General features: G+C 44.1%; 1 long non-coding RNA gene across 3 annotated transcripts in view; it reads left to right on the top strand.

The window, feature by feature from the left end:
- The first annotated feature begins 1,148 nt into the window (after nt 1-1,148).
- Nucleotides 1,149-21,596, top strand: part of LOC106041100 (uncharacterized) — a 31,830-nt gene continuing 11,382 nt past the window's right edge. The window contains exons 1-4 of one of the 3 annotated variants that reach the window (XR_010825768.1): nt 1,149-2,099; nt 4,249-4,319; nt 9,872-10,000; nt 17,219-19,720. This is a non-coding gene — a long non-coding RNA (uncharacterized lncRNA). Of the gene's footprint in view, nt 2,100-4,248; nt 4,320-5,452; nt 5,709-9,871; nt 10,001-17,218; nt 19,721-21,596 lie in introns of those variants that run through there. The other 2 variants (XR_010825769.1, XR_010825770.1) reach the window with 2 other exon arrangements.

The following is a 21,596-nucleotide window of genomic DNA, read 5'->3' as shown; positions in this document are numbered from 1 at the left end:
ATCACTTCATGTGGAGACGAGGAAAAAAGTTGAAGTCAAGTTTTCTAAGGACATAAACCAAAATGGTTTATTTAACATCCATACAGCTGTCTGCTTCACACCAGCAGAAAACTTGGCGTTTTTTTTTTTTTTTTCCTGTTCTGCCCTATTCACCTTTGCCATGTCAGCTGAAGGCTAACAATCCGCTGATGTTGTCAAAGCCCTGCTGACTCCTGAGGGGTTCTGCCTGCTCCGAGGGGTTTTTCCTCGGAGTGCCTTGAGCAGGCGACTACAGCAAAGTGAGGCCCCCACAGCCATTCAGCTGGACCGAGGGGCTGAAGCAGGCCTGGTGGAGCCTCCAGCTCCCATTTGCACAGCCCCACACGCAGCTGCCCCCTGGCCAAACCACACCAAGAGCCTGGAAAAGGGGCTGCCCCCATTGGCATGGCACGGCCAGTGTCAGAGTCCCACAGAAAGCAATGGCTGAGGCATCTTGCACCCAAGGGCAAGTCCAGAGGCACAGCACACCAGTGGCTGCCAAACGGCCCACACCTGCGGGTACAGCAGCTGAGGGTTTACACACTAATTGGCACAGAGACAGAATTAATTCTGTGCTGAAAATGCCTTTTGTGTATTGAGTGCTGCATGGAGGGCTCTGTGCGCCCCACCGGGGTGGATGCGGGTATCCCCACACAGGGGGTGTCTGGTGACCCTCAGGCCTGCCTGCTCCGACTGGGGAGAAGCGGGCTCTGCTTCAGGGCAGGAAAACCCCCTGAAGGCAGTGCCCTGCTCTGCCCACCTAGGAGTCACCAAAAGGGTTTCAATGAAGCTAAGCAGTGAGGTGAGCCAGCGATGAGGCGAAGTGCCATGTTGATGAGATGGCGACTTGCACCCAGGTGTCCTGGGGAGGGCAGAAGCAGCTTGCCCCCCCCCCCCCCCCCCCCCCCCCCCCCCCCCAGCTGGCTGTGCCACCCCACACTGGGCTCCTTCCAGCAGTGCTGGGGCTGCCATGTGTGGAGGGGCCAGCGGCCCTGCAGCGTTATCATTGTGGTGCTACTGTGAGACACGGTTTGTTGTCACTAGCACTATGTTATGATAGTCATTATGGTTTTAAATGACTCATTTTCCACTTAACTGTATTATTGTGGCTTATAGAGCATCTGGAGCTCTGCAGCAGTAAATACATCACTTTGCTACAACAATATACTAATCTATTTCTTTGAAGGATTTATTCAACAAAAGACAGTTGTCGCAGGCAGGTGCATACAGACACCCAGCCTGTGCCTCAGGGCCTGGCCCACTGGGCCTTTGTCCTGGTGGCCCACCAGCATGGGTCAAAAACATGTCATGCTGCTGGCATATCCACAGAAACCAATCTACATGTCTTTAGTATGACTTGCTGCAGCAGCGATTTGGCATCTTTTTATGAGACGTAGAGAGATTGCCAGATATGCGTGAGAGACTCTGTGTTTGTGCCAAGGTGGCCTTTGAGGCTTTGGTGTCCTGGGGACCAACGTGGCTCTGCTCATATCAGTAAGTCCTGACTAATAAAACCCCTCTAGACTCTTCGTTTTATTCTTTTTATTTCGTTTTTACCCAGCTTGAGCTGAGGTTTGTGTGGGCATGGCCGGGAAAGCGGCTGCAGAGGGCAGTGTGGGAGAGAGAGAAAGCCGAGCCGACATGGTGGCGGGCTGCCGGCCCGTGGGCGCGCTCGGACGCTAGAGGGAGACGCCTGCCCGGCGGCGGCCGGGAGCAGGCTTTTTGAAGCCCTAAAGATGGACTTTTTGGGCTGTTTGTTTGTTTGTTTGTTTGCAGTCTCAAACAGCTCTGTCTCTTCCGCGGCCTCCCAGGAGCTCTTGTGCCGGCCCGCAGCGAGGCGGCAGCTGGTGCCCCTCAGGCTGCTGTGGTGTTCTCAGTAAACCTCAGCAGTTCCCACTTCTGATTTGAGACCCACAAGGTGTTAGCATGAGAAAGCTCTAGTTGGCTGTTATTTTGATAAAGGTATTTAGAGAGACATCTCGAGGAATGCAGAAAATTGAAGTAAATACAGAAAAAAAGCAACAGCTGTAAGTTAAACTGTCACCTTTGGCGAGTTGAAAAAATGAAGAAATAAGGAGCAGGTACAATAGGGCTCTTAAAATGTACTTATTTACTTATTTGTTATCAAAAGGCACTGTGAACTCCTGTCTTTGTCAGTACCTCTGAATGCTCTCCCTCACGGGTTGAGCGTACAAGATGGTGGAACCAGATTGTCCATGCGGCTGCGAGCCTGGCGGCAGAGGTGGGTCTGGCAGCTGGAAAAGGTGGAACGGGAAAAGGGTGAATTTTTACCTCAGATGAGGAGGGGAGGGCTCTGGGGAGCAAGAGCAGCTCTTGGTCTATTGTTCTGTGCTAAAGATTAGTTTTATCTGATACGTTTGTGTGGGAAGGGTGTTTGTAAATACCCTCATGGCATGTCCTCACCAGCTGAGGCAGCATGGATGGCCAGCAGGTCAGTGGGTGCTGGGGCAGACAGCTTGTCTCTTGCTGTGCTCGCCAGGCAGCAATCACTCCATTTTTGTACCTGGATGTGCTGTATCCTCTAGCTTGGGTATAAGGCCTTTCTGACTGAAGTTGTGTGCATCCTATCGTGATGTTCAGTGTGCTAGCCAGACTCAAGCTCCGCTAACATGGGGATGCAGCCTAACTATGTTGAATTAGAGGTACAATTGGTCCTCACTCCCGTGGTATGAAGATAAATCAAATGTGTGTTGTTCTGTAGCATGTTTCTGCAGATGATTGCATGTTGCAAAATTGTATTTCAAAGCAAAGAACTAGCGGCTTGAGTTTTGATTTCTTACCTGATCTGCTGGTGACTCTTTAAGAAGGTCATATCAAGAATCTGTACCTCTGCTTCTTTCTCTGTGATATGACTTCCCCAGCCCCTTACCTTTTTCCTCCTGTAAAGAGCATGGAAGTCTGTTTTTGGAAATTCTGTGTGAGAGGTTTCATGGTGCAGGTTTGGTTTTGTTTTTTTTGTTTCCCCTTCTCCCCCACTGTATTTGCTAATGTCCATTAGCAATGCAGTAAGTCTGTTCTGGCAGGTTATTCAGTTATATCTTTAGGTTGACTTGAATTTGGAGGGATTACTGTCAAAGTGGGCATCAGATTTTGAGAATTATTCTGCAATGACTGCAACAGAATTAACAGCAATATGAAGCTAAACTCTATTTGGCATCAAATTAATTTGTTCCCAGTCTCCACAGTTTTGTGAGTTTTGCTCTGAATGGCACCAAGACTTCCTGATAAAACAGAGAACAGTCTATCTCCAGGAAATCTACCATAAAGTATTTGGATCTCTTTCTAATTGACTGTTTACATGAGTTTCCATTAAATTCTGGCATCCAGACTACAGTGGGATCATTCTGGACCTTATTTTTATGCATGTACCTTTCACAACTTCAGTTTTACTCAGCTATGCAGGACTGAATTTGCCTGTCACTGCAAGGCTAAATCCAGAATGTCCTTGACTTTCACGTCCAAAATACTTTGCATGTGAATGTCTGCAGCATTTTGGTGAGTGAGCTAAGCACTATGTTAAACCTAGGAATCCAACTGAAAAATAAGAAGACAACTCTTCAACACTATACTTACCAGGGATTTATTCTTTTGATTTTTGTTACCTTAAACATATCCCACTATTGAAACTGCAGTGAAAGACCATCGCATTGCAAGCTGAACTCCTCAGGACAGGAAAAAGACCCCCCACAGATAGCTATATACATGTATATCGGACGGGAAACAGTAAAAAGAGACAAAAAGTGACGGTTAAATATAGATTTGTAGGATTTTCTTTTATCTAGAATACTAGATTAGGGGTTTGGGTTTTTACAAAGGAAGATGAGTTTGTTGTTTTCTTTTGGCATGTGGCTGTCTTCAGGCAATTCTGAAGGATTCTTGAATGGCTTAAGTATTGGCAAACAGGGAGTTTAGTGGCCTGTAAAAACAGCTGATGGGTATAAAAACAGTGCATTAACATTAGCCTGGAAGAGGATGTTTTGAGAGGATGGTTTATGAGGATATTTATGATTTTAAGAAAGGGACAGAGGATTGTCTAACAGGTATATGAACAGAATGTCTAAAAAGCTATGAGTGGGAATGATCTGTATGTAATAGAGTACTTGGATACAAAATAAAATGTTTTTGATGTGAATATCTGAACCTGCAAGTGGTGCAAAGGCAGGTTAAAGGGCTGATGAAGCTTGTGATTATTTTTTTTCTGTTTTGTAGGTAGCTGAATGTGATAACTCTTCCACTGTTGAGCATCAGAGAAATCCCAGGAGTTCCTAAATTTGGCACAGGTAGGAAAAACTTTTACTAAAGTTGTTGCTGGAAAAGTTATGGCAAAATCACCTGTTTTGGTTCACTAAACAAAACTGTTGTGCTTTTATTCCAACTGTGGAATAGAAGGGAACAGGCTACTTGGCGATGTCACCAGTTTGGGACTGTGGATTTTTGTATTGTCTTTTCTGCTAAGTAAGACCCTTGCAGGATTACATAGTTTACCAAGTATTAAAATAAGCCTAATTGTCCAAATTTCTCTATGTATATAATACATTATGCTTGAATCCCCATCCTGTAGATCTATGAAAACAATAAATAAAAAAGTCACTGTTCTGGGTAGAGAATGCAACTCTCTTGCTAACTTCAAAAGACAAAACAGGAAATGTCACTTTGAAGTAATGCTAGCATTACCCAGCACAACTCCAGTCTGAGATTGCTTGCCACCAGATCAAAACAGAAAGCTGGGACCATACCAGCTTTAGGAAGCAGAGTTCAGCTCTCTGGGAATCATAACAAAGCTATATGTACTCCAGAACGAGACAAGTTTCTCAGGGCTGTTAAGTCCTGGGTATTCTCAGTAACCAGACTTTCAGGTTCCCAAAATACCGACAGACCAGTCCAGCAAACCCAAAGCAGTTGCTAATGAAGGTATTTTCCTTTGAAATCTGACCAAAGGCTCACTTCCCATATTTTCCCTGAGAGATCCACAGACCATAAATTTGAGTGTACTGCCAGCTTTGGTAGACACAAGTTTCCGAAGGCTGCTGGTCCTGTAGCACTTAAACTAAATTCCCTGTCACATAATTTGTGTCTTCTCTGCCTGTGATGTGAAATCCCTGCATCCTGCTAGCTGAGAATATGGGGGAAACTTGCCTCAGTTGTTGGAAGCTAGTATATTTCCATGAAGCGTTTATGGTTTGGTTCGTTGCATTTTTCCAGTGTTTTCCTGGAAAAATTTCAGCAGCTCTAATTCTGCCTCGTGTGCTTAGGTGGCAAATGCTGCAGGGCACAGCCTGGCACACCGAATGTGTGCATGCGGTACTGAGCCCTATTTGCAGCTGAGTCGTAATGCCTGAAGGCTACCAGAAAACTCCAGATTCTCAGTGAGCCTTGTATGCTTGGCTTAGGTATGTTTTCCACCACATGACAGATAATACATCACACCTAGCTGAAATGGCTTTGATACATCACTTAGGATCTCATGTAGCTACAGAAATGACACGGAGGGGAGTTGCTGCCTATTGCACCAGGAGGGAGCTTTGCCTCAAAGCAGCTGCTGCATGTTGTGCCGTGATGACTTCAGCTGTTCCCAATAGGGCTATTTGCTTGTTTAGATTTACTTAGTCTTGGATCTGAGTTACCTGTGCTAGACTGTGCAATGCAGGAAAACTAGGCTCACTACCCAGGTATGAAACATCCAAGACTGTGCACAGATAGCTTTGCCTTGACAGGATGGGCTTTGGTGCCAGAGTTTTTTCAGTGGTTTAGGTGTTGTCCAGTTTTTCAGGTAATAAAGAAGTGCTTTAAGGCATAATTTGATGGAAGCTAAAACCAATAACCTACCTTTCAGGTGAGCTTCTGCCGTAGGTGGGAGGTGATAGCATGGTGGAAAGTATGTAGGTATTTGCTTGTAGGCTACAGCTGCTCGAAGGCTGGCTTCCTTCCTTCCTTCAGTCATCCTGATCCAGGCTAGGGTGCTGAAGAATACACTTATCATTTTACAGCACCATAGAAAATACTTGAAGATTTGCACTGAAGGCAGAACTTTGTCAATCTTGTGGAAAGTATTTTTATTCCTAGGGGTCTCGGTAAGTCTTGGATTTTGCTGATATCTTAGTGTGTGGAGGGCTGATTGTCTAAAGATCAGAATGATCTCCGAGCATATAATATCTCCATATCTCACACACTTAAATGTGTGCTATTTTTTTTTCCCTGTTTTGTTTGTTAGGATGCCTTCAAGGGGCATCTTATAAACGGGGAATCTGGTCAAAGGAAAATGAAGTCCAAGACTGCATAAGCCTGATGAAGGAGGAAGTGAGAGCTCAGCCATGGATTCCGTAGTCTGTCCTTCTCCCCTCCTCGGTACACATCATTAGCAGTCTTCTTATTCTACAGAGCAAGTATCCAGATGAATTATGAGTTAGAAAGGAGAGAAGGGATATAGAATAATGTTTTAAGCCTCAGAACAGGTCACTTCAAACGATGAACAACTTTTGTTTTGTTGGAATTCTTTCCGACATTGCCAGCGCTCATGCTGCTCTTTACGTGAACAAAAGGCTTGTCTATTCTGGGTTGCAGTGCAGCATTTTTTGCCTGCCCTAAATTCACTTAATTTTAACTTAATCACTCCATATTTTTTCATGTTTCTGTGAGGCTACCATGTTGCTGTCTCAGCAGTAATAGTGAGAAGTTGAAAGAAGTTAATCGTGCTGCGTAGCTCAATGCCTTATGGTTTATTATTAAGAATAAAGACAAGTACTCCACTATTTAATCTCTAATGTGCAGTTAACTTAATTCCTAATCCTCTAAAGAGATGGTGTTCTTCCTAATGCTTTGGCTTCTGCCTTGCTTTCAAGCTGTGCATGAAACTTAAAAGCCAAAATACTCAGTGCTGAGAAAATTTTAATAAATGCATGCATAAGTCAGTCTGCATTTGCTTCTGTTTAAACATTCAGGGAGAGAAGTTTTCCTCTTACTAGAGTGCCTGATTGAAAGGAATGCTTAGGGGGCTGCTTTCCTGCTCTTGTGCTACTGACGCCTGGTGCAGCACAGACAGCCCGGACTGATACGGGATTAGCTTAGTTCTCTGCTCTAAGTGTTGGTAACTGTCTAAAATACCTCTTTCTCCTTGTCTGCTGGTTCTTTTCTTAGCCTGGCCGCCTCCTCCTCCCTATTATTTTCATAGTTCCATGCTAGATCTGAGTATTCACTGAGGACATGTGGGCTGTGCTACAAGTTAATAAGCTTCTGCAAGCCGTTAGTTCTTTACAGTGATAGTTTTCTTTATTTTCAGTGTATTATGGTGCGGTGGCATTTAACAAACAAGCTTCAGCTGCAGAGTTTTGGCATTGTGCTTTCACTCATGGAAAACCTTGCACTCATCCCTGTTCGCTCTTCATCTATAAGCCTGGGTACGAGCCCCAGAATTGCCCAGACAACATCCGTGCTCAGGTTATGTTTTCAGGCTGCATGTAGATGCCAAAAGCCTATTGTTTTGGTATTTTGTTTTCATTGCCTCTCCTTTTCAGGTATGTTTAACTTCAGCCTCTTCCAATCTTCCTGTTTTACTAGTATCCCTCACATTTGTTTTATTCCACTCAGCTGATTGGATTAATGCACTTAGTGTATTTATTGCACAGTATTGATTTGATAATACCTCTCTTCCACTCTTCACCATAATCTCTTATTTTCTTGGACAACACTAAATGCTTCTCCACCCCCACCTTTGCACTTAGACTTCATGGGTAAGATCACAGCAGTGATTAAACCCCCCTGAAGCTAATCGTGCTCTGCCCTGCAGGCCCGGTGTGCCTGGCTGACTTCTCCTTAGCCTTCAGTGCTTAGGAAAGTGCTGGATAATGCTTTCAATAGCTGCTCAGTGCTAATGTAGATGATCTCAAAATTTGAGGCTTGTGTTTTTGCAAGTGGTTAGTCACTTGAGTGCTTAGCTTTGGTGCCTTTGGGGGAGGCTAAATACCTCAAATATTTGCTCGCCGGTGCTTACTTTTCAATGTTCAAACTTCTGGCAAGAGCTCAGCATCCGAATTCCCCGATGACCTGTGAAAATCTCTGCCTAAGTGTCGAAAGCATGTAAGTCTAAAGCTTTCCTAGAGTCAAGAATTGTTTGCAACATACAAAGTCTGATTCACTGGAATTATCAGTGGCTTTTCAGAAATCATGGCAAAACAGAGCCTGTGTTGATCCCCTCTCTGTTGTTGTTTGACAGTGAGGTGCGTGTTCAAGTATGTGCGTGCTATGCAGAGTTTTCAGCTTCACGTGCATCTTTATTTTTATCCCCAATTCCTGAAAAATACATGTTCATTATATAGACCCCCCTCTGTAAAAACCTGAAATGGTGTGCTGGGCTGGACAGTGGTTTTCCCCAGCTTCTCAACCGAGCTGAGGCTTCCTCCTACCTTATCTGCCTTTGCTTGCCTTCATGTGGCCGTGCTGAGCGCAGCCGAGGCCTCGTGTGCTGCCGAGGCTCTCTGAGGCTGGTCCTGTGCAAGGAGCTACTTGCACACAGGATCCTGGCAGTTCTCCCATCTCCTTCAAAACAGCAGCACGATGATGAAATAGTTTGGTGCAGAGGGAATGGGAAGCAAAATGGTCTGCCTGCCCTTTTTGGAGTTGATCTGGCACTTTGGAAATAGGGCTTCCTCCGCTCAGAGAGCTTGTGTAGCCCAGAGCAGAGGTTAATGCTCTCTCAAGCAGAGAGCGTGCTCTCCAGGTGTAGGCAGTTTTATTTTCTGTCTCACTCTGCAGTTGTTGCTGAGTGTTAAAAGATATTTTCATTATACTAAGGCAGTTGTAAGACATTACCTCCGTTTGACAGCTTCTACACCAGCTTGCTGCTCTCATCAAACAGATGCATTTCTTTACTCTCAATATCAACACGTCACTTTTCTGAGATCCAAAGCTGTGGCATGAGGAGAGGACCATCAGAAAGTAACAGGCTGTGTACACAAGGTGTCTGGGAATGCTGTCACATGGGTACCAAAGGAAGGTGGGATTGTGAGGGGACTTGTGTGTGTGTGCTCTATATGACAATACATTGACTGCAATTTTAAGTTAAAAAGAAATCCTCTTGAGGCTAAAACTGCAACCCAGGACAGCGAGTTCCTTGGGGTAATTTGCTTGTGTTAGTGGGGAGTTAGAGCCCCTAACTCTCCCTGGAGACTGGCAGGGAGGTTTTTGGTTTTTTTTTTTTTTAAGGGAAAAAAAAAGGCGGGGAAGAGAAGCCTGCAGTCTCTGCTTGCCTCTTGCCCCTTTCGAAGCCAGGCAGTGTCGCACCTCCTGTAGAAACAGAAGCTGAGCCAAAGCAATCTCTCTAGAGACAGTTGCACGTTGGGGTTTTATAGCCTCATCTACAGCTTGTCCTGAGCTAGCCTCCCCTTGTATGAGGCTGTGACCTCCAGACCCGGCAGGGAGGCGAGTGCTGGGTTAGGGTGCTGGGTTTGGGTTGTGCTGGGCTTGCTCGCTGCTGTGTGTTCCCATGTGGCCTTCTGCTTCCATGAAGCAACTCAGGTAGTGCTTCATCTTGAAATCTCAGCATTGGTATGTTTTTTACGTACAGCAGACAAATACCTCATCAGTGCTTTGAGGTGCTGCCATAAGTTGGTTTCATGACAGCTTTGAGGAAGGAAACAGTTGGGATGCTTTTTTTGCTTAAAAGTGTTGCTTGAGTAAAAGTAACTCCTCTTCCAAGTGAGTTTCTGCCGTCTGTAATGCTTCTTCCAGCTTCTCTCCAACTCCAGGGCAGGCTGTCAACAATTATCTGTCGCTTTCTTTCTTTTTCTTCTTCCAAAGCATTTTCCAGGTTAACTTCCTTCCCCCTCCCTTTCTGCAGGGTACCTGTTCTCTGGGAGCCCCGTGGGATACTCGGCACAGCCGCAGCACCCGGAGGAGGGCAGTGGGACTCGGGCTGGGTGAGCTCACAGCAGCAGCTGGCTCAGCCCCGTTCAGCAGGATTTTGGAGGTGATTGCTAGTGATTTCCACGCAGCCTGGGGACAGTTAGCAACCAGTCCTTTTGCATCTGGGGGGCTGGAGCTGTGCCTTCGGGGCAGGAGTTGCCAAGCAGCGAGCATGTGCTGCAAAGGGGAGAGAAGGGCCTGGGGAACTATGTGGGGCTTTGGGAGGCAGGAGGGCATTAGGTCAGATGGTGCATGAGCTGGCTTTGTTGGAGCAGTGATGGATGTATTTAAGAAGACAGACCATTTGGAAAAGGCTGGAACTCCTGTCTAGGACCGCGTAGAGGCCTAAGAAAGGTAGGGCGGGGTGCCTTCAGTCTGTTACCATCAAAAAAAGGCTAATGCCTGAAATAACTCTGATTTTCATCCAGAGTGAGTGTAAATGCATTTCTGATTGGGTTGTGTTTGCTGTCTGACTTGAGCTCTGTCGCCATATAGGGCAGGAGAGTAGTGGCCTCTGCTAGAGCTGTTGGGAATGAAGGGTTTTGAGAGTGTAAGATAGCTTGTCTTTTAATAAGGCTGCTTCCTTTTGAGCTGGGAAGAAAGCAAATATTAGCTGCTGCTTCAACGGCTTAAGCATATCTGAACTTCGTTTTGCAACATCTCATTTCATGTCCCCTGTAGCCTTGCACAGTATCGGTACTGCTGTCATCATCAGGTGCTGGATGGTTGGAAGTGTTAGCAGCGGAGCTACTTTAATACTGAAAAGCGAAGTGTCAGACCCTGCAGTGCAACACATGACAAATGGCTTCTGCTAAAGCAGGCTCTTCAAGTTAAAGCTAAGGGACCTTGGCCCTTTATTTTAGGATGAGCTTGGACATGTGGCAGTAATGCTAGATGTGGTTGCATGCAGTTACTAGTGTAATGGCAGATGAAACCATTTTGTCTTAGGAAATTTCCTGTTTTCTGTGCTGTAATCCACAGTGACAAGTCTGAGGAAATGGGTTACTCAACACAACAAAACCCTGTCTGATGAGAGTTTTCTTAGGAGCTCTAGATCCCAAGCTAGATTACAAAGGAGGAGGACGTGCTATTGTAGCCATGCTCCCATGAGAGCACCCGTGTGATCCTTGTTTTCTATTGACCACAACTGTAACCTGCAGAACTCTGCACAGAAATAATCCTACTGTGAGCTGCTTTTGATGCCAAGAGATGATTCTCAAATTGTGCAACTCCCTGTTTTCTATTCAAAGATTGTGCCTGAGTTGTCTTTCTGCATTTGATCCACTGAACCTTTCTCTTTTGTTTCTTTTTTTTTTTTTGCCAGTTTCTGTTGCTTTTCTACTATGCGCTTCAGAGACTGAAAATAGCTACACTGCTGAGAATGAGTAGGGAGGCAGAAAAGCAGCTGGAAAAATTGCTAGTTGTATCTGCCTAACCTTAGCCATTATTTGACAAAATAAACCTTTTTCACTTCCTTCCCTTGTGACAATTTCTCTCTGACCAAAGTTTTGCTTTTATTGCTTTATTAATAAATCTATTTACCCCTCAGTGAAGAGGATTACTTACTACTCTAATTTGCTAATTCTTCACACCTTTTTTTTAACAGTGTAATAGCTGATAGCCTGTTGTTTATGGGAGGCCCAGTCTTGGGCTGCAGCTAGCTCGTGAGCTGTGAACAAATGTTTTTCTAGTCTGGGAACTGTCTTAAAACAGTAGTGCAATGCTCATGAAATGGGAGTATAAGCTAATTTATAACATACTGTTCTTCTGTTGTGATGAAGTAAATACTTCGCAAGACAACTGAGCAACTCCAACCAGCTCAGCTGCCTGCATCCGATGTGTGTAGCTGTGGGTGGAAGTTCTGGTGGTGTTTCTGAACAGAGTGCAAACAGGCTTGTTACTGCCTGGCTGTATTCACATCACTGGGTAGAAATAAGTCTCTGTCAAACCGCATTGCTTTGTAGTGGCTGACCTTGTTTAAAAACCTGAACTTACAAAATAGGTTTTGTTTCTGACAGTAGTTTCTCGGCAAGTTAAGTCATGCTTGGCAAGTACCTGAGGGGCAGGAACATCCTCTGGTAGAATTTAGTATCGGCCTGTTTAAGCTGAGTACCACTTCAGCTCAGCAGAACCAGCAGAAGAGAGCCTTTTGAGGTGCTTAATCAAGGGATTGGTATCAACTTTTGGGAAACGAAACAACCATACATTCTCATTAAATAAATATAATTGAAAAGCTGCAGTGCTGTATATTTTCTGGTATACTTTGCCTGTAAAATGTCTTGAAGTTTGATGCAAGCTCTGGAGGAGTATTTGCCAGAGAATGTATTCCTCCTGTAATGAGTTGTCTCATGGCTTCGGTTAGGTTAGATGGAAATACAGAAGTCCTTAAATAGGGGAAGCGGCTGGGGACGCTGACCTGCCAGGGCATGCTGCTGGGTAAGTTAGGCTGACAGTTGTCTTTGTGCAGCCTGTGGTTTGTGTGTAAGTCTACCACCAGACTGTCTAAGCAACATAAAACTGATTATGATTTTAAGAGCCATGAAAGATGTAGTAAGAGCCAGGTTATAACAAAAATGGAAAAGTTTACATAAATGGAAGTGTCTGTTTGCACAAGAATAACAACTAACAGGTGGTTAGTACTAACAAGGTAAATAGAAATAAATTATGGTTTGGATGCAGTGCTGTTGCCTTGTTGAAGATACCTAGCAATTTAATAAGCTCCAGGAACATAACAAATTCCTGAGGGCCCGGTCCCGCAATGCACTCTGCAAATGGATTTAATTGAATTGTAATGAGGCTAGTTATGGACAACTGTTCCACTTACACGCAGCTTATTGCAGGATTAGGTTTAAACTCCTCAGTACAACATATGTTAGAGTGTTACTTTAAAATTAAAAATTTCAGTCTTTGGGGTGGGCTTGTGGTCTTCAAAACCTATGAGGTTGACAGTATACTGAAAATGGTGGCATGCTCTGTGTTCCCGTTATAAGCAAGCAACTCCATTAATAAAGAATATGTTCCTACATCCTTAAATAGCCAAACTGCTGACTGTGAGAGAGATCATTCTGAACAAGATGGTTTTTTTATTCCTGGAAGTGTTTGCGTATTGACAGTTTTAAAAGAGCAACAAACACCTCCAAATATTTGTTTAGAAATAAAATTGGCTGTAGGGCTGGCTAATGTTAAGGAGTGGGATCCAATTATGTGATATATCAAAGGAGACTGGCAAGCTCAATTCCCTGGATGGGAGCTTTGAGGGAAGATGTGGTCCCACAATGGCAACTTGTGCCACACAATACAATTTTCATCCTGAGATGTTTTCTCTGGAGGTGAGAAGCATGTTTTAGTAAAATGTATGATTTCGTCATCTTTTAGGTGGAAAGCAGGCAAAGTTTGAGGCTTCTGTGTGAAGCATGAGTTGAAGTCATTTAACCTACATCCTGCATATCAAATACTTTTTTTTTTTTCACTGTAGACACAGTATTTGTCCGGTTCTAATTAACTTGCTCTCAGGCTTATGTATAGACCTCTGCTGAAATATAACACTATAATTACTGCCCAACTATTTTTAAATAGGTAAAAATGACCTATCAATACATTATAAACAGAGATAACTGAATATTTTATTAATGTTTTCTGAAAGCGTCAATTATTTCTATTTGGATATCAATTAGTTTGCTTTTAAACAGAATTCAGAGTAGTAACATTCAATTCACTTACTCTAAATTAGATGGCAGTATGTTTCACTTAATATAAATTGTGTGATTACTTACAATCAGTTTAAATCGATAAGTTTGTGATGGATTTTTACCCTGTGCTGTGGTTTCCCAGTAATAAATCCCTTGTTTAGTCCAGAAGGCATCGCTTCTTTTGGCAGCTTTCCACGCATTTCAGTAATGAGTATTGGATAGGCACAGTTTTAACAAATCAGCGTTTAAGAAAAAAAGTCCCTGCAGAGGATAAATGCATTAAAAAAAATCAATTTAACTCAACTAACCCCAGTCCAAATGAATAGAATACTCAGCTTTAAGAATCTTAGAGGCTGTTCCTTGTGGCAGATCCTTGTACGTATCCTGGCCTAATAATTTTAAATTTATTAATCAGAATGCTTTGTCTGTAATTGAAGGGTTGGAAACTTTGCTGTAACTTTACAAAATCCGTGGAGGATAGGTGCAGAACGTTATTTTAGTTTGCTTAATTGAGTCACAAGCTGGGTTGACTTGTTCCTGAGGTCGTGCCACCAATCTGCAGAAAACATTGTCTTTACCCCACAAGAGAAGGCTGATGTGAACCAGAGGAGTTGTTCGGGAAAAATTGCATTGAGGCCGCAGAGCATAATAGAAGACATCCTCTCATCTCCAAAACCGTTTGGTTGGATTTGGGTTTTAATGGGAGTAGGGGAAAGAGCTCCAAAAGCGTTGGTAGGGCAGCAGGCACTATGGATGGTGACGCCCTGGTTTTTGTGGATCACTTTGAAGTGATAGCTTGCTGGTGAGATGGGTGGGAAAGCTGCTTGTGATCTCCCACAAGATGAAGGAAGACACGGGCACTAGTGGTGGTGGAGCACAGTGAAAGCCAGCCTGGCTGCGGCACTGCACTGGCAGGAATGACAGCCTCCAGCCTCCCTTACTGTTGAAAATCCTGGTGGAAAATCTGTTGGTCTACAGCATATACTCAATTTAATCACATGGGAATGGCTTTAGTAATTAATTGAACCAGAGTGCAGAAATCAATTTTCATCTTTCTGGAATGGAAAGCTGCTTCTAGGCCAGGAAGCTGTTCCCCATCTCTCCTGTGAGCTCTATTCTCAGACTCATTTATGCTGTAGTGTGAATATACGTATGCTCAGTCTTTCTCCCATTTCATGCTTCAGCTCCTGGTTATAAAAGGCACACACTAACAGAGTGTTGCTTCCCAAGCCTGAGCAGACTTCATGAAGCAATTCTTAGACGAAATAAAGCATGGAAATGAATTAGTGAAATTCTGAGCTTCAAAGACCACCAAAAAAGCCAGGCAGGGCCGAGCACTGCAAGGTCAGGCAGTTGGGAGGCAGCGAAGTTGTGAAGATCCGCAGGAAGTGATCAATGCAGCATGAAGCACCTGGTTGTTTTGGTGTTAGCATGGTAGGTTAGGGCTAACTTGGATAAAACCTCTGAACTTTAATGCAAGCATCAGGGCTGAAAATGTACCATTGTTGGAGGCTCCTCTGAGGAACAGGTAACTGTTGAACCACCTGTGGCAAGACTGCACAGACAACTCCCTGGGAAACCCCATGGAGCAGCTGAGCCTTTCCCTAGGATAAAACTTCAGCTTTCTGCTGCAGTGCCCTGAGTGACAGCCCGGGCCGTTGGCTAACCAGCCGTCAGGGGAGGCGTGCGCTCTGCAGCAGCGAGCCCCACGCAGGTGCCTCCTGACTGCCTTGCCTCTGGGCTGGCCGTGTTTCACCTGCTGGCTCCTGTTCCTCTGTAAGCATCGGTCCATTTTTCATGCTATTCTTGAGCATTCGGGTTGTTTAGGAAGCAGGTGGCAATCATGGAGCTCCTGCAGCCAGAAGGGTGGTGAAGGGACATTTAACAGCATGGGCTGCCTTTTGTTTTTAAGGGATCTGGTGGCTGCCTTGGCAAGAAATAGCAACTGTTTGTGGCTATTTCTCTTCAGCAGAACAAAGTGTGCTGGGTTGTACGTTCTGGTCCTTCATCTGTTTTCCCTGGGATGGCGGAGGGGTTCTTAGCGTTTGTTAATAGACTAACCTACAATCTCCACATATGTGCTCTGTGTGTTTGTGCCAGGCTTGTGCCCCAGGCCTTTCTCCTGCTGCTTTTTCAGAAATATGTTATTAGTCCCTCAACATGAAGGATTATTTTTTATCTGGGCTACCTAAGTGCTCTAATTTGTAAAGTAATTTCCACTGAATTCAGGTCTTGCATCAAGGCTAACGCCAAAAGAGCTATTCAAGGTGTGCATGCATGTGTATAATTTTATGCTTTTAATTCATTTGATTTAGCTGAGGCTATTAGATTCCTGTTGTTCACAGTATGGCTGACTATTTGTAGACTACATAAGTTAAATATTCCTTTCCTGGTACTGGGTAACATAACAATTAAAACTACTTAATAATATTCTCCCATATGATTCCGTCACGTGCTCTTTAATCTCAGAAACATTTCACAGGGGTAAGGTGCAATGTTACCACCCCCATCCCCTCCACCCCAATTTTTCCTTAAATGGCCCAAAGTCACATTGCACTCTGATCCAATTGGCTAACAAACATGATGGCTGAGCTAATAAAGTCCCAAAGACCAAATCTGTAGTCAATTCCTCCCATGCAGTGACTTCACTAACCTTTTTTTTCCCACTATACAGACGTACTGGCCAGCAAAGAACAACATCAAAAATTGCGTGTTACATTTTTGGGATCTAAGATTACTCCAGAATCAGTCATTTTCTTTATAATGAGGATGGACCCTCTTCCCAATAGCAATTCTCCTGGACTCCAATATAAAACAATTTGTATTTATTCCTCAGGCTGCCCAGGGAAGTGGTTGAGTCACCATCCCTGGAGGTCTTTAAAAGACGTTTAGATGTAGAGCTTAGTGATATGGTTTAGTGGAGGACTGGTTAGTGTTAGGTCAGAGGTTGGACTGGGTGATCTTGGAGGTCTCTTCCAACCTAGATGATTTTGTGATTCTTAGGTGAACCATTTTAATTTATTTTTGGTGAATAGCTTAATGATAACCAACTAATGAGACCACTGCGCGTGTCGAGAACTTATGCTTGTTCTGATAGGAATTGTGACTCTTGTGTGGTAGTGTATTTTTTCTATCCTGCTTTGCTTGTGTGCCAAATGGTAGTTGTGTTCCATGCTCATCTCTCATGCTGTTTTTCAAAAGCTTCTGATGGTGGATACCACACTTGAACGCTAGCCGAATCTGTACGTATTCTATCATTTGTGGAATTAATATTAAAAAAGTGTATGCAAATTAATTTCTTCTGTATATCCATTGGAACTTTAAATTTAGGGGGAAAACATTTTTCCATGTTACTATCATCAGTCCTCCCGTGTTAAAAGATTTGTTGCATCTTTCTGTTACTTCTAAATCTAGAAACCTATCTAGATCTGGAGGGTATAATTTTACTCTTAAAAACAGGGATGTGGTAGACTAGACCAAACTGGCTATTTGCAAGGAACACCTCTGGAGCAGCTGTAATTGATGCCCAAAGATCTAGTATGGTATTTCTTCCTTCTGACTGCATGTACTAAGTAATTGTCTTTCCTTTTCAGTCTGCCTGCAAATCTGTCTCCTCGGGCTGCTGCACTAGAGTGGAGAGAGTGGAGAAAACTTCCTGTCCTGAACACTTGTAAAGGATTTGTTTTTTCTAAAGTTTCAGTAGGAGTGATTAATTGCTTTGTCACAGGCCATAATATGGACATGTGCTCTTAAGTAGTCATCTTTCTCACTCATATACAGTAACCGTCAGAAAACTTCTCTTCATGTCCAAGACAATTCACGGGGAGCTAACAAGCCTGCTCTCCCACTCGTAAACTTCAGTTTCAACATCGCGTGTGAGACATGTGAAAAGTGGCCCACAGCCTGTATCTCCTGGCTTCTGTGAGCCAGGGCACGAGGAGGTTTGTGTCCAACTTGCAGTGTGTGTGGCAGGGAGTCAGTCACTTCCACTTGAATGGAAACTGGTTTTGAAACATACTTGCCCGAGAGCAAAGCTGGAAGTAATTATATCACATGAGACCAAAGTTGGAACTGTTGCTGATAGGCAATGAAAAACGACTGTCCGTTGATGGCAGTGCCCATCCTTTTCTCTTTATCACAGTGTCTGGTTTACAGTCACTTGGCAGTAATCGCAGCAGTTAGCATTTCTCAGCGTTGGAGCCTTTCAGGTTTCATTCCTTCAGTGCCATAACTACTGGACTTCCTGACCTGTGCTTTAAAGCCCCTCTTGAGGTGTTGCAAGGCGACAGTTTAGGGAAGAAATATGTTCATTACGCTCGCTGTTACTCCTTTTTTCTCTGCTTATGGAATCCACAGCAATTGCACAATAGCAACTGATAAGGAGCCTTGTGATCTTAAGTGGAGTTACAGTGAGGTACACAAGCCTGTCGCAGTGGTGCCTAAGGGTTTGCAGTTACCTTCAGCATGTTCAATGCATCCAAAGCAGGCCGAATGAAAATGGATTCTTGGGGTGGGTATTCACTGGGCATATATCCATGCTGCCATTTTTGCTTTTTTTTGGTATTGCTCAAGACCATTTGTCAGTGCATTACAGTTCAACGTGCTATTTTTCTTCCTGTGCCTTTTAGGCAAGTATCTGAGCCAATGCCTGCAAAAAGTTTTGCATAAGGCTGTTAGCAAAATTCCTACCCGTAGCCACCTACGCTCCTGCTGAAGCCTCTGGCTGAGCAATCCTGCTGACTTCGGTAGGAAAGGCAGCAGCTACAGACTGCAGCTGAATCCTGAGAGGTAACAAGTCTGCAGTCAGGCTGTGACTCCCAACAGAAGCAGTTAATAAACTCATCACCCAGGAAGGATGTGTGTGCTTAGTGGGTGCAGGATGCCCTGAACAGTGGGACTCCTCTCCCAGCTCCCTTTGAAAACTGGTGTGGAACAGTGTATCTGGCACATTGTTAAGCACTTTGTGATGCAAGGCCGGTCCTTTGCTCTCTAAAGCTGCTTTGTGTGAACAGACTGAATGCTTTCCCCCTGGCCCTTGCGTGTGGCTTGAAACATGAGGATGGTTCTGGTGGAGGTATGCTTGAACACCTTGAGATTAGCCATTTAGAAGTCTGATTTCTCCATGCCTTTTAGAGCAGCGGTTCTTTCCAAGGATTCATTAGTATGCTGCTGTGTCACCTCCTAAATGCTTTTCATCTTTGGGTAGCTGTGCCCGTTACTACAGGCTTGCCAAACATCTCAGATCTTTGCCGTTGTTACAGCTGATCCATATTCCTATGGATGATTTTGCATTTCAGTGTTGTGAAATTTCAGAGGGGACTCAACTTGCGTTAGTCTTGCCTTCCACTCATTAGTTGTTTCTGGAGACATCCCTGCTGAAGCATACTGAACTCTGACAGGTAATAGGGCTGCAATCAGAGGAGGCAAAAAAGTGTTCTCTGCAAAAACTCTTCCTCCCCTTGTTCTCCGTTCTCCAAGAAAAAAACGTGAGCTGGAGGATGCTGAATCCAAACAGCAGAAGGTGTTGGGTCCTGCTCACCTCCCCAGGAGAATGGGGAGTGACAGGTTTAAACTCCCTATTGCTCTCCTGGCTTGCTGGGAGAGTTGTGTGCAGCCTTGTGTCAGAGGCATGGGAATCTACCCAAATCCTGCATGTCTGTTCATGTGACAAGTAGTGTTCTTTAACCTTGGATTGGTGTGAAAGCAAGCTGCCCGAAGAAAGAACTGGAGTCAGAGGAGAAGGAAGCATTGCTCCACCAGAAGCTGGGAGGTCTCCACTCACTGCTGTTATTTTTATGCTTTACAGAGAATGGACAGGGAGAGCGTGAGACTCCACTCATAAATAAAATCCTTTATGTAGTTTGCAAACTCAGGCAATTACATTTGTGCTCAACTAGTGTTAAGCCGCTGAAGATTCAGTGCAAGTGGATTCAAATTTCCCTCTCTCCAGTCTAAAACCATTTATCTCAAGTGAGACCGGGAGGTAGCCTCTTGTGAAAGTACCTGCTGGTGAACAAGTCATCTGCTGAAGAAAATAAGTGCTTCTTTTACAACAGTATTTTAAAGATTTCTGTATGTGCTTTCTTGTGAGAAAGTGTTTTCTGCAAGGATCTTGTGGTTCCTTTGGCGAGAGGTGACTTGACAGATGTGCTGTCCCTGTAAACAGAACAGCTGTGTTTCAAAACTGAAGTCTTTTGATCTGTGTAGAAGGGATGGACTTCCCCCCCACACACACAATTGCATTCTTAGGTTAAGTTGCAAGTCTAGTGAATGAATCAAAGGCTTGGCTTTAACCAGTCCCTATTTAAAAAAAAAAAAAAAAAAAAAAAAAAAAAAAAAAAAGAGGGGAGAAGCATTGGGATGAGGTTTATGACATTTCTTCTCCCCTCCCCCCATCTCTTGCTGTGGAAGGTGATAGTGTTAAATTTCTGTTGTCAAAACATTTGACCAGTGCCTTGGCCTCTGTGTATCTAATGACCAGTGAACTTGAGTTGAATGTGGAAGCTTACAGAAGCTTAGGTGGGAGCTTGTAGGTTAGCTACAAGACAGCTGCTTTTCATAGTGGCTGTGTGCTCAAATAAAATCTTTTGTTGTTTTTTTTTTTTTTTTTTTTGCCACTGCTCTGCTTCTTGACGTTTGCAGCTTGCATCCTCTCTCTGCCCTCTGACTTAGAAAAAGGATTGTCTGCATGGTTTCTGCTGTGGTATGTCTTCATTTCAATTGCAGTCTGTGGCTATTAGTATTCCACAAATAACCATTCGGGCACTTGGGTTTCTCAGCAAAAGGAGAGCTTAAAACAAGAACGAATGTGATATTTAAGATAGATGTTTTCAGGAAAGCTTATGGGTTTTGCCCAGAGACTGCCAGACTTCCTTGGTGACCTGGCTTGATTTTATAGTTGTCTCCCAATGTTTTTTGCGTGCAGTTTTTGTAACAAGGACAGATCATCAAACTTGTGTTGTATTCTTATTTCCCTCACCGCCTGCCCCCTAACACCACCACCATTAGGCACAGGGAGATTTCCTATTGCTTAATTACTAAAACGCAAAACGGAATTAAGTGCTTTTTCCTGAAGGAGGTGGGGTAGCTTGTATCCATGGGGACTTCAGGAGCTCAGGGTGCTAGGAGGGAGCCCGCTGCTCCTCTTGGGCTGTGGCACTCGGTAACCATCCCCTGGCTCTGTCCTGTGGCTTTCTCCTCAGCCTTGTCTTCTGACTCCAGTTCATCCGTGTCGAATAAGCACGGATAAAGCTGAATTGCCGAGTCCCTGGGACTGCAGCCGAGTTGGTACGTAGCAGCTAACTCCTCGGAGAAGAGGAGCAGTTGGTGCTCGCCATGGCTGAGTGCATCTGAAGAACATAAAGGAATTTGGGCTGCACGGACTGTAATGTCTTTCATCTTGCTTGTGTATTACCCTACAGGATCCTTTCCGGGAGCTTTGAAATTTTTCACGATTAAATGGAGCTCTCAAGTGACCTATTCACTTGTCCTCCCGTTCCTGTGAGGGAGGGAGTCTTGGATCACTGGACTGTTAGCACGAGGACATCTTTAATGCAGAGAAGTTGTTTGTTGTGTTTTCTTTCTATTTTTCTAATAGTTGAATTGGGCTGGTTCCAGCCCAAATTTATAACAAAGCCCTTCTGTGTGTTTTGAAGGGCTGAAGGCATAATCACTACTTTCTCATTTAAATTCTAAAATTGCCTTTCAAATCTTACCTTTGTCATTTCTTTTGTAAAAGTCTTCTCTGGCCTTTTGAGGGATGAGCAAACACAGTTTCAGTACTGTGATTTCTGTAAAAGGCTATAAACGACTCCCTGTGCTCTTAACACAAAATTTACATAATCCCAGACCGTGCTATTGCAGGAGTAACTTCTAACCACTTAACTACATTTAACTTTTGTAAAGTTGGATCCGTGTCTGGGGAGTGCTGGGGGATGTGGTTTGCTTGTTTGCTCTTCATGGTTTGCTTTA

This window comes from Anser cygnoides, chromosome 18 (assembly GCF_040182565.1).
Source record: "Anser cygnoides isolate HZ-2024a breed goose chromosome 18, Taihu_goose_T2T_genome, whole genome shotgun sequence".
Taxonomy (NCBI): domain Eukaryota; kingdom Metazoa; phylum Chordata; class Aves; order Anseriformes; family Anatidae; genus Anser; species Anser cygnoides.
The sequence above is the reverse complement of the archived record's forward strand: the minus strand, read 5'-3'. Positions and strand labels throughout refer to the sequence as shown.